We start from the raw sequence: 11,108 nt of genomic DNA, 5'->3' as shown, positions 1-11,108 counted from the left end.
GGCAAATAAGAAAAATCAAGCAGAGAGAGGGAGGGAAAAGTGAGTAAAAGAGTCAGAAAGAGGGGTGGGGTGGGTGGGTGGTATTGGAGGGTATCTGGTCGGCGTTAGACATGCGGAACCACGGTGCATCTGTCTCGTCACGCTCCTGGAACCCAAGAAACGCCTGAGGTGCCCGAGCTAAATAAGCACAACCGATCAGCACAGGAAGGAGTGCCTTCGTCTGACTCCCTGTGTGTGTGCGTGTGTGTGTGTGTGTGTGTGTGTGTGTGTGTGTGTGTGTGTGTGTGTGTGTGTGTGTGTGTGGGGGTATGTGTGTGTGTGTGTGTGTGTGTGTGTGTGTGTGTGTGTGTGTGTGTGTGTGTGTGTGTGCGTGCGTGTGTGCGTGCATGCGTGCGTGCGTGCGTGTGTGTGTGTGAGCGGAGTGGAAAACTAGGGGTGGGGAGCATCATCTAGGCTTGACACATAGCGGCACCTTAGCAGCAAAACTAATCTGCTCGTCATGTCTGGGGGTGACCAGGTCAAATGGATATACCATTAGTCACGTAGCATGCCATGCGGGTGCATGCGCCACTCACTGTCTGTCAGGGCTTCAGAACGAGTGGGGAAAATGGTTTTCAGTGGAAATAAGTGTGCTTCATTTTGTGTGCGTGTTTCTTGCGGAGTTGTTTCCCAAAACTGTTCTCATGTGTCCGGATCTTTTTTCGATTTACTCCAATTTAATGCTTCTCTTGTCTACAAATCCAGACATCTGTTGCATGGTCACACTTGCTCCACGTATTGTGCAACTGACTGCATTAAATCACCAAGCAAACTGTGATTCACGAGGGCTTTGCTTTTCGATCAGGTCATACACTCAAGAGCCACGTAGTATTGCAAAGCATAATGTATTCAAATAAGGCTTGTGGAAGTCATTGGCAGGCTTTACGCCTTTATGCAATGGGCTTTAAGCCCGCAACATTAATAGAATTGTTGTAATGATTTGGTTTGCGTTACTGCTACATTGTTTTATTATTAAGAATGAGAAACAAAGCAAAAAATCATACCAAAGGTTTGTGTGTGTGTGTGTGCGTGCGTCTGGTGTGTGCGTGTTCGTATGATGTGTATGTGTGTGCGCATGTTTTCGGGCATGTGTTCACCAGCGCTCAGTGTGAGCTCAGAACAGAGCGTTTGGTTGCTTGATCTTTGACATTCCTCCAGAGAACAAAGCTGAGGTACACGCTGCGCTCCGGTTTCTGTCCAGCGGCCAGCGTTCAAAACTCTTCCAGCTGCCTCCAGATACCTGAGGCCGGGGTTTGAGTCACTCTCTTTCGCTCCACTTTTATTCTTCATTTGAGGCTTTTATAGCAATAGTGGATGAAAGATATTTAGTTGCCAAGCATACTTTCTTGTCTTTCCCCCTTTTTCCTCTCCCTCCCTCATTCACTCTGTCTCTGGCCCCCTCTCTGCATCGCTCTTATTGTCTCTGTTTCCTCTATCCTCCCATACCTGTCGTTTACGGCTGTTTCATTCGACAGTGTTTAACAGAACAGAGGAGGCCGATGGGTTTAGCAGGCTTTCACAGCAGAGATGTGTGGCGAGAAGTCTCTTCTGTTAGAGGAGGAACTTGGCGTGCTTTGCGAGCAGAAAACATCTGCTCGGCAGTTTACACTGCACCTTTGGAATCTGGCGATAGCTCAAAAAAGTCCAACTGGCGCTTTTGTTGTGACATCATCTTTGCTTTTCCTTCGCCAACTTTTTCAAATTAAAGTTGTATAACACAATTCTCAAAGTTATACTACATTATATTATATTGTTATATTTAGCATTAAATCTTCCGTTTCTCAGGCTGTTGATTGCCATTATTATGAAATAAATAACTTAGAAAGGGCTTAAAGGGATTTAAGAATTTGTGTTTTTTATTTTATTGAAAAATACAGTTTCAAGGGGTCTCTGGACGATAAGCTTCCGGACGTCTTATGGACAATAGGCAAGTGATTAAAATCCCTTCATTAAAAGCCCTGTCTTGACCGCATTCTGCGTAGAAATCTTGCAATAAACTCCACAGGCAAAAACAGATTGTGAGCTGGACTAAGCTCGATAAGCCTTGATGTTGAGGCCGGGCTTAAACCTGTTGAGAGGTCTGAAAGCTCCTGGTTAAACAGTACAGAAAGGCCCCGGGCCCCAGGGCCCATTTAGACAGATGAATGGTGGAGCTGTCGAAGGTCTTTTGGGAGATGAGGGTTTTCAGGGTCCCCCTGTTTTTGAAAGGGCCCACGGTCCGTTTCAAGTGGCCTCAGCTGGACATTCGGCAAAGCCTGTCTAATGAAGAGAATGGGAGTGGGGGGGGGGGGGGGGGGGGGGGGGGGGGGGGGGGGGGGGGGGGGGCGGCGGGGGGGGGTGGGGGGGCAGAGGGCTGTAGTATTGCTCCGTGGCAGTTACAGCTGATTTGTTCCCAGTGAAGTTAAACTGTGGTCACATCTTTGAAAATTTGCTCACCACAAATTCCACACAGGGGAAAATGAAGTATACATTTTATGCCTTTCTCACAGCATGGTTGAAGGCCTCATAATACAAACACACGTAAACATGTACACAGGCACACGCATACAGTAACACACACAGCCACAGTGCCCTGAGTGCTACTCTGTGGGACTTAAGTGTGCATAACATGGCAGCCATTATCCTATTAGCAGCAACCGAGGCCTAGGGGCCTGGCGAGGTGGGGGGGGGGGGGGGGGGGGGGAAGCTGGCATGGAAAGTGTTGAGGTATGGTGGGGAGTCGGGGGGAAGAGGAGGGAGGGTGGGGGGGCTGATTAGGAAAAGAAGGAGGCGATGGAGGACAAGAGGCCGGAAGGTGCATAGAGACGGGAAGAGAAGGGGAAGAAAGAGAAAGAGAGAAAGGGAGAAAGGAGAGTGAGAGAGAGAGAGAGAGAGAGAGAGAGAGAGAGAGAGAGAGAGAGAGAGAGAGAGAGAGAGAGAGAGAGAGAGAGGAGAGAGAGAGAGAGAGAGAGAGAGAGAGAGAGAGAGAGAGAGAGCATAAAGAAATAGAGCACAGCCTAGCAGTTCAGAAGAGTAGCACAGCACCCATGTGGATTGTGGCTCTGACCTCCCTTACACGAAAACAAACACACACACACACGGCCACACACACGGCCACACACACATACACACACATGGTGGGTGAGTACAGCAATAGCGGAGCAAGGCAACACTTTGGCCAACTAAAGAAAGTCAATTGGGGATAAGAGACAGCGAGAGAGAGGGAGAGAGTGGCGGATATAAAGAGAGAGCAGGAGAGAGTGGGGGATAGAAAGAGGGAGGGAGAGAGAGGGTATGAAGGGGGGCTTGGCTCTGAAAGTTGATCAAAGCACAAAAACATGAGCTGAAAATAAAAATGCAAAATAGCAGCAATCATTTATCATGGGAGACCTGCCACACAGAGATCCCTCAGTACAACACGACGCCACTTCTGTACCATCCAGTGGGAAGGGCCCTCCAAGTAATCTTTTTCCACGCTCGTCAGCTTCAGAAGCGACCTAGTCAAGCTTGGTTTAATTTGAGCCACTCTCGTTCTCTTTGAACTGGACAAATAATGGACTGCTGCGGCCACTTCACTATGACATCCTAATTTCCATTATGATTGATTAATCCACACTGCTCCTCTCTTCAGGGCCAAAACCCTGGGGACTCGGGCCCCAGCGGGGCCGTAACGATGGTCTATAGCAAACCCTACGCCCTGCCGCTCCTCCTCCTCCTCCTCCCCCTCCACCTCCTCTCTACATCCTTCACTAACTTCCATTTCTCATTCTCTCTCTCTTTCTTTCACGCTCTCTCTCTCTCTCTCTCTCTCTCTCTCTCTCTCTCTCTCTCTCTCTCTCTCTCTCTCTCTCTCTCTCTCTCTCTCTCTCTCTCTCTCTCGTCTCTCTCGTCTCTCTTGTCTCTCTCTTCTCTCTCGTCTCTCTCTCTCTCTCTCTCTCTCTCTCTTGGTATTCAGCGAGCTTGTCCGGGCTCCTTTCACAAGGTCCCTATTGAGCCCAGGGAAACGTCCCACAGGAGGCAGCTGGCCCTTCTTCTCTCCAGGGCAGGTATAGAGGATCTGGGAGCTCTCTGCATGAGTGAGCCCCCCCCCCCACCTATCCACCCCCCCCCCCCCTCTCTCTCTCTCTCTCTCTCTCCCCTACCACCCCACCTCCCACCACCCTCTTCCCGCTCCTCCTGGACCCATTCAGCACTGTCACCACCCCACCCCTATTCACCCAGGCTCTATACTTTTGTCAGGCTAGCAAAAGGGGACCTCCGAGGAAAAGACACAGAGAGAGAGAGAGAGAGAGAGAGAGAGAGAGAGAGAGAGAGAGAGAGAGAGAGCAAAGGAGATGAGGATTCCTTTTCTCTCTTTGTGTTCTCGACGTAGTGACACAAGTGCTCCCAAAGCCTCCACTAATAAGCCAGCCTCTCACAGTGAGACCAGAGAGAAACAGAGAGAGAGGGAGAGAGGGAGAGAGGGAGTGAGAAGTTCTATAAAAGGATAAAGGAAGAACGTTTGATTCATTTGGGTCGATTCTTTTCACTGATGGAATGTTAGCGGTTTTGTCTTTTAAGACACACAGTGTTTTCACGTTGTGTTTCAGCTTTCAGTTTAGTTTTACTTTAAAGAGTTATTCAAGGGCTATTCAATTCTATTTATTTATTTTTTTACAGCAATTAAGGTTCCAGAGTCTTAATGAAACATTACACAGTAATGGATAAAAAATATTGCAATAAATGGTGAATTAAAACTAATTACTGCAGCACTGTAATGGTTATGGTTGAGCAAATGAGAAGTTAAGTGAGAAGTTAAGTGATTTCAGATAACCTTGACTAACCCTGTTTGTCTAAGCTGGTCCCTATGAATAGAAGGCACTGAAACAACAGGCACATACACACGCACACGCACACACACACACACACACACACACACACACACACACACACACACACACACACACACACACACACACACACACACACACGTTGGCAGTTAACATACCATTTAATTGCCATTTCTCCACAGTTGATACCCTCAAGATAAAGTAATTACGTTTAAAGAATTTCTTGTAAACATATATGACTCACACACACACACACACACACACACACACACACACACACACACACACACACACACACACACACACACACACACACACACACACACACACACACACACACACACACACACACATACATAGACTGACAAACACAGGGGAGCCTATATGCTCTACCATGAAGTAAACAGGGATCCAGTTACTTTCAGATAAATTGAGTTTTCCACCTTTGTCCCCTAAAGCCTTGATGGATTCTTTGACGGCGTAATTGCATTTACCAAGGCAGGGTCATTGTGACTTAGCCCGCTAATTAAGCCACCCACAACAAGCGTGCGGTGAAGCCACTGTGCGAGTCACTGCGTCTAAAACACACTGGTTTATTCAGGAAATGTGGTGAACCAAGTGGGAAACTCTGGCAGGGCTTCAGCCGGAGAACATTTTAATAATAGCTTTAACCATGCAGCACACCTGTGGTCTTTGTACACAAACTGCAAATCAGGCTCAACAATGCTGTGTGGAACTGTGGTAATCTAAATTCTATGCAAAGAAAAAATTCTGTGTTTGACCCTTTCTCCTGGGAGATAGAGGCTGAAAAGAAAGGAGAGAGCGAGAGCGAGTTGGAATCCTCCTTGGCAATAATGCGTTCACACTAAAAACACAGAGACAAAGCGCTGCTTAGCCGTGCCTGCCGTGGTACGCAGAAGTCATCTTTTCAAAGAGCCTCAAATAAGCACATTCCTCCGCTGGCAGAGAACAAAAACTGTTCCAGGCCATCGCTTCTTCTACAAAATATTCTATTGACAAGGCCTAATAAAACAAGCACGGCCAAATATACAAGAGATTCTCCCCAGTCCCGGCCCATCTTTCAAAGACGTTTAGTCAACCAGAGAATAATGGCTTTTCGGCGGCTGTGTGCGGCAGTGCGAGAACGTGAGTGATGTGGACACAGGTAAACACCTGTTGAAAAGAATTGGATAGGAACGACCGTGTTGTGGGCTTGCTGTTAACAATGCGTACCTTCACTCGAGGTGGGGGGACTGGATCAACAGAAAAGTTGGCCAAGAGTACGCGGCCTCGCCCATCCCCGTGACCCGAACAGGTTCTAGGAGATGGGGCTCGGGGGTGCGGTTGTCTCTCTTCACCCGTTGTTTGGCTGACGCAGCAGCGTTGCAAACGGCCCCGACTCCTGACAGGAACTTGGCAGGGCGTGGATATTCACCCTCCTCATTAAACAAAGCGCAGGTGAGAAATGTGTGTAATAGATGTTATTACGCACTTCATAGTTGAGCAAAGAAGGAGAAAGAGGTAGATCCACGTTTGAGAAGCCGAAAGCCGTTGTTCAAGTTCCTGTTTCTGCTTCCTTTATTAACCCGTTCTGTGGATCATGACCCTGCTGAATTTCTCGCTTAAACAATCCCTGAATAGACTTTGGCAGCCTGTCGCCAAGTTTTAAGGGCAATCATTCCCAAATACATTTTCCCCAGTAAATTATTCACATGACGTCCCCCTATGAGGACAACACCAAAGGAGTGAGTGAATGACTGGTGTCTTCAGGGGAAGGCATGTGTGCATGTACACTATGGGGCTTGGCCTCTTGCCCACTGACACCCTTACTGCCTTCAAAGCCTGCATTGCCGTCTCAAGCTGTCTGCATTTGTCATCCTGTGAATTTTTTGCGCCATTCACCCGTCCGCTTCTCCCAGGCCGAACCGGGGATCACGCCACTTAGCAAGTGACCCCTTATCGAAAGGGACCCCTGAGCCTGTCTCTGCTTCCTATTAGCAAGGCATCTCCACGCTGCCACTAGAAACAGCCGCAGGCCATCCCTGGGCCTTGAGTCCACCACCACATTTTTTTCACGCCTCTCTCTCCTTTTTTTTTTTTTATTGCTGATGAATGACTGGAGCAGATGGCTTATGTTTGAAGATGGTGGTAAGACGGGCGTGATGAATCGCTCCAGGCTTCTCTCTCTGACTTCTTCAAACACATCAGCCTTCCAGACCTCCATTGGATTTTGGGGGGGGGGGGGAGATTTTTGGGGCAAAATAACAACCAAACGTATCTAACTGTTCGAATAACGATCTTCTCTGATTTTCCAGCCGGATCCAAGACCATAACTTCAGCTGCTTAAACATTTCACACAGCATTCCCTCCACTCCAGCTGCGGCCACTCAAATATGGTTGCTGTTAAGGAATATTGATACGCAGACAGGCATGCATGCACACACATGCACATGTGTGTGCATGTGTGTGGGTTTGTGTGGGTGTGTGGACACACACACACACACACACACACACACACACACACACACACACACACACACACACACACACACACACACACACACACACACACACACACACACACACACACACACACACACACACACACAAAGATAAGAACTCATCTCATCTGGTAAGGTCATCATCCCTACCTCCTTTACATTACAAATTAGGCTTATCTTCTTCCATTCTTCAAAAAGAGACATTCCATACGTTTAAAAGCAAACACTATATTCAGTCTACTAAAATGTATTATAGATAATATAAATATAAAATCAAATATTAGTATAAAGTTGCAAACATAAATATAAAAAATAAAGATCTAAAGTAAAAAAGGGCCAACATTCACAGATAAAATAATATGAATAAACTAGAAAATTGTGCTGTAGTAGAAAGTGAGGTTGAAAATATTAAATATTTCCGCCCTGAGGGAGCGGACGCTCTCCAGCAGGCCATCCTGCGTGCGGGCCATGGCCGCCAGACGCTCCCGCATGGCGGACATTTCGCTGATGACGGTGCAGCTGTCGGGCTGGCAGACGGTCAGTTCAGCGTTTAAGTCCGAGGAGGGGTCTGTATCCAGGCACTGGCCGATGGAGAAGATGAAGGCCACCAAGAGGAGGAACTTGAGCTCCATGGTTCTTTACTGGACTTCTGTTTGGGCTTGAGGTGCTCCTTGGTCTGGCCTTGGTTTAGTTTGTCTTCAGGTGGATCTTGATTTGCTGTTGACTTAGTCTGGTGTGCTCTACCAGCTCTGGGGTTAGTTCTGATCTTCAAGTCCCAGTGCAGCTCTTATTGATAGCTGCCGCTTGTTGACATGAACATGAGAACATGTCAGACATGCCATACTTTTGCATTCGGCAAGCGATAGAGCGCAACACTTACCTAATATCCACTAGCATGGTGCCGGGCCACTGCCGGGTCTAGCACCAGTTCTGTTTATTCCAACTAAAATGCGGCTTTTGGTGCCCAAAAGCCGGCACCCGCACGTCTCCCTGAAGTTGCTGGGCCCCGTTGGGCACCACAAACGTTACAGACGTCACAAATGTCACATCAAAATGAGTGCTCAAGAGAGTACAATTCAACCGTGGTCGATAAACTAAACAAATGCTTTAATCGCTATTTGGTCGTCTATGGACATACAAGAAAAATTTGATTGGGCCGTAAGGAAAGGTAAAATTTATGAGGAAATACAAAAAGATTTGGATACGGCATGTGACAAAACAGTAGACCAGATAACGAACAATCTTGAGAAGACTATCGCGATAAAGGAGAACTATCAAAAAGAGCTGGTGGAAGAAGTAAACTGAAGATGGGATCAACATAAATCTACTGGACAATGTACGGCTCCCATTGACTCCCGCCGTCCTCCCATTGACTCCCATGTTTGAAGAGAATAATAAAGAAGAAATTTAGAAAGAAAGAATAAAACTCATGAAGAAAAATAGTTTAGCGGTGCATGCAGCACTCACCTAATTAATGCAAGCTATTTGGATTTAGTTTTAGCTTCAGACCACTTCATTTACCTCCATTGTGAATAATATCAAGTTAAATGGTAATTTTATCTTCTCATTTGCATCCAACATAATCAAATCCTAATTGCGTTATCAATAAAAGAATGAGGAAACTAATCACGGGAAGAATCCCTGCTGCAGTGTTCAGCAGACTAATGAGTTATCAGCAGCAGGTGGTCCAACACTCGACTCACTCAGTGAATAGGGACGTTGGAAACTGGCTCCGGCTTGCTTTAACCGAACAGTGTGCACAAAGATAAATAGGCCTAGTATTGGTATGGTATAGCCTGGTATTTTGCCTTCAGTGTTAGTAACACAAAAGTTATTTGTGTGCCAAGTCATTCCTAGCAAGTAGGCCACCAAATAAATCACATTAAAAGACATGTCAACAGTGGTCTCAGAATAGACCACCTAAGTACCTGGTCCAAATGCCAGATCTTCTGAAGAAGCATTCAGATCCAGGGCTGCATACCCGGAATAGTTGTTATTGTAGTCCTCTAGTCACTTGTAACAATTGCTGAAAATGTAAGCTACACAGATGGATTGCAATCACGTCACATAAACAAATAGATGGATTTTAACACACACATATTCAGAAGTTAATACTGCTAAGACTTGTGTATTTTCTTCAACACCAGTGAATATATCTCCATCCAAACTTCTGTTGCCCATAAAAACATAAATACAATTATTAATGTAACAACTAGTAGGGCATGTCAATGTTTTTTTTTTTCGTCCGTTCCAACGACTAATATTTCCATCGCTGATGAAGTCATGTCTTAACAGGGCCCTGCTGCTCAGATATTTTCCTGTGCTTGTGTGCAAGGCTCAGGGCCTCACCTGTGGGCTACCGTGTACACTTACACACCCATGATGCAACGTGAAACCCACTTCAATTCATTGGAAAGGGAACCAGGGGATGGTTCTGCGGAACTGCCTGCAGTGATCCAGGTGTGAATATCTCTGCATCCCCCCCCCCCCCCCAACACAAGGCAAGGCAAGGCAAGGCAAGGCAAGGCAAGGCAAGGCAAGGCAAGGCAAGGCAAGGCAAGGCAAGGCAAGGCACACACACACACACACACACACACACACACACACACACACACACACACACACACACACACACACACACACACACACACACACACACACACACACACACACACACACACACACACACACACACTCAGAGACACCATCAACCTTCCTTCACCTTCCTTCTGGGACTTATCCCAACACGAAGTGATGGCAATAACTCTGACAAAGTCTCCGAAGTCAATCAATATGATCTGTCAATGCCAGGGCAAGAAATGTGATGGGAACAAAAAAAAACATTGTGTTCACAGGGGCCAAGTGGCTGATAGGGCCCAAAGTGGCTGAAGGGGCCCCCATCGATTTATCACAGATGTGCATTTCTGAGACAACGAGCGGACATGACTTCACCATTTGGGAAGAATTATGTGCTATCATGAGACCATTATGGGGCACACTTAAATGGTGCAAAGATCAGTGCGTATGTGCAATGTAGTGGTGTGCCCCTCTCAAAACACACACATGCATATGTGTGAAAAAAACACTACAAATGCAAATGTATAAGAGCCCTACTTATAAACAGATAGTTGTTTATGCGCAACCAAGCAGACGTTGCCTTGCATTAATAAGACACTCCACATGTAACATATTAAAGCGGAAAATTATGTTGCATTTTATGAATTTGAATAAATAGGTATATTGGTTTTATTGAATCTACTCAGCAGTATAGACTTTACCCCAGGAGAGAAATGACTGCCAATAAAGTCATGGAGAAGACAAACACACACACAATCACACACACACAATCACACACGCACACGCACACGCACACACACACACACACACACACACACACACACACACACACACACACACACACACATGCAAATTAGAGGAAATCGTTTTGTAAAATACTTTCTGGGAAAGTAAATTCCCAGAAAGTCTTTGTTTACTGCGGGATTGCAGCCAAAATATTTTGAATGTGTCGTTTATTATGGATTTATGTTTATTATATGCATATGCATATATAAACATTTCAGCACATGTTACACACTTGTTATTTCGTTACAATTATTACTATGTATTGTTTGACCATTATACAGAATTAATAGATGTATTTATTGGAATTGGATTTAAACAATATATCCAATAAGCATAAAAAACTTGTTTTCTCAAATATAGGCTCCAGTTTAAATAACCTTAATAAAAAATAGGCTAT

This window comes from Gadus chalcogrammus, chromosome 13 (genome assembly GCF_026213295.1).
Source record: "Gadus chalcogrammus isolate NIFS_2021 chromosome 13, NIFS_Gcha_1.0, whole genome shotgun sequence".
NCBI lineage: Eukaryota > Metazoa > Chordata > Actinopteri > Gadiformes > Gadidae > Gadus > Gadus chalcogrammus.
The sequence above is the reverse complement of the archived record's forward strand: the minus strand, read 5'-3'. Positions refer to the sequence as shown.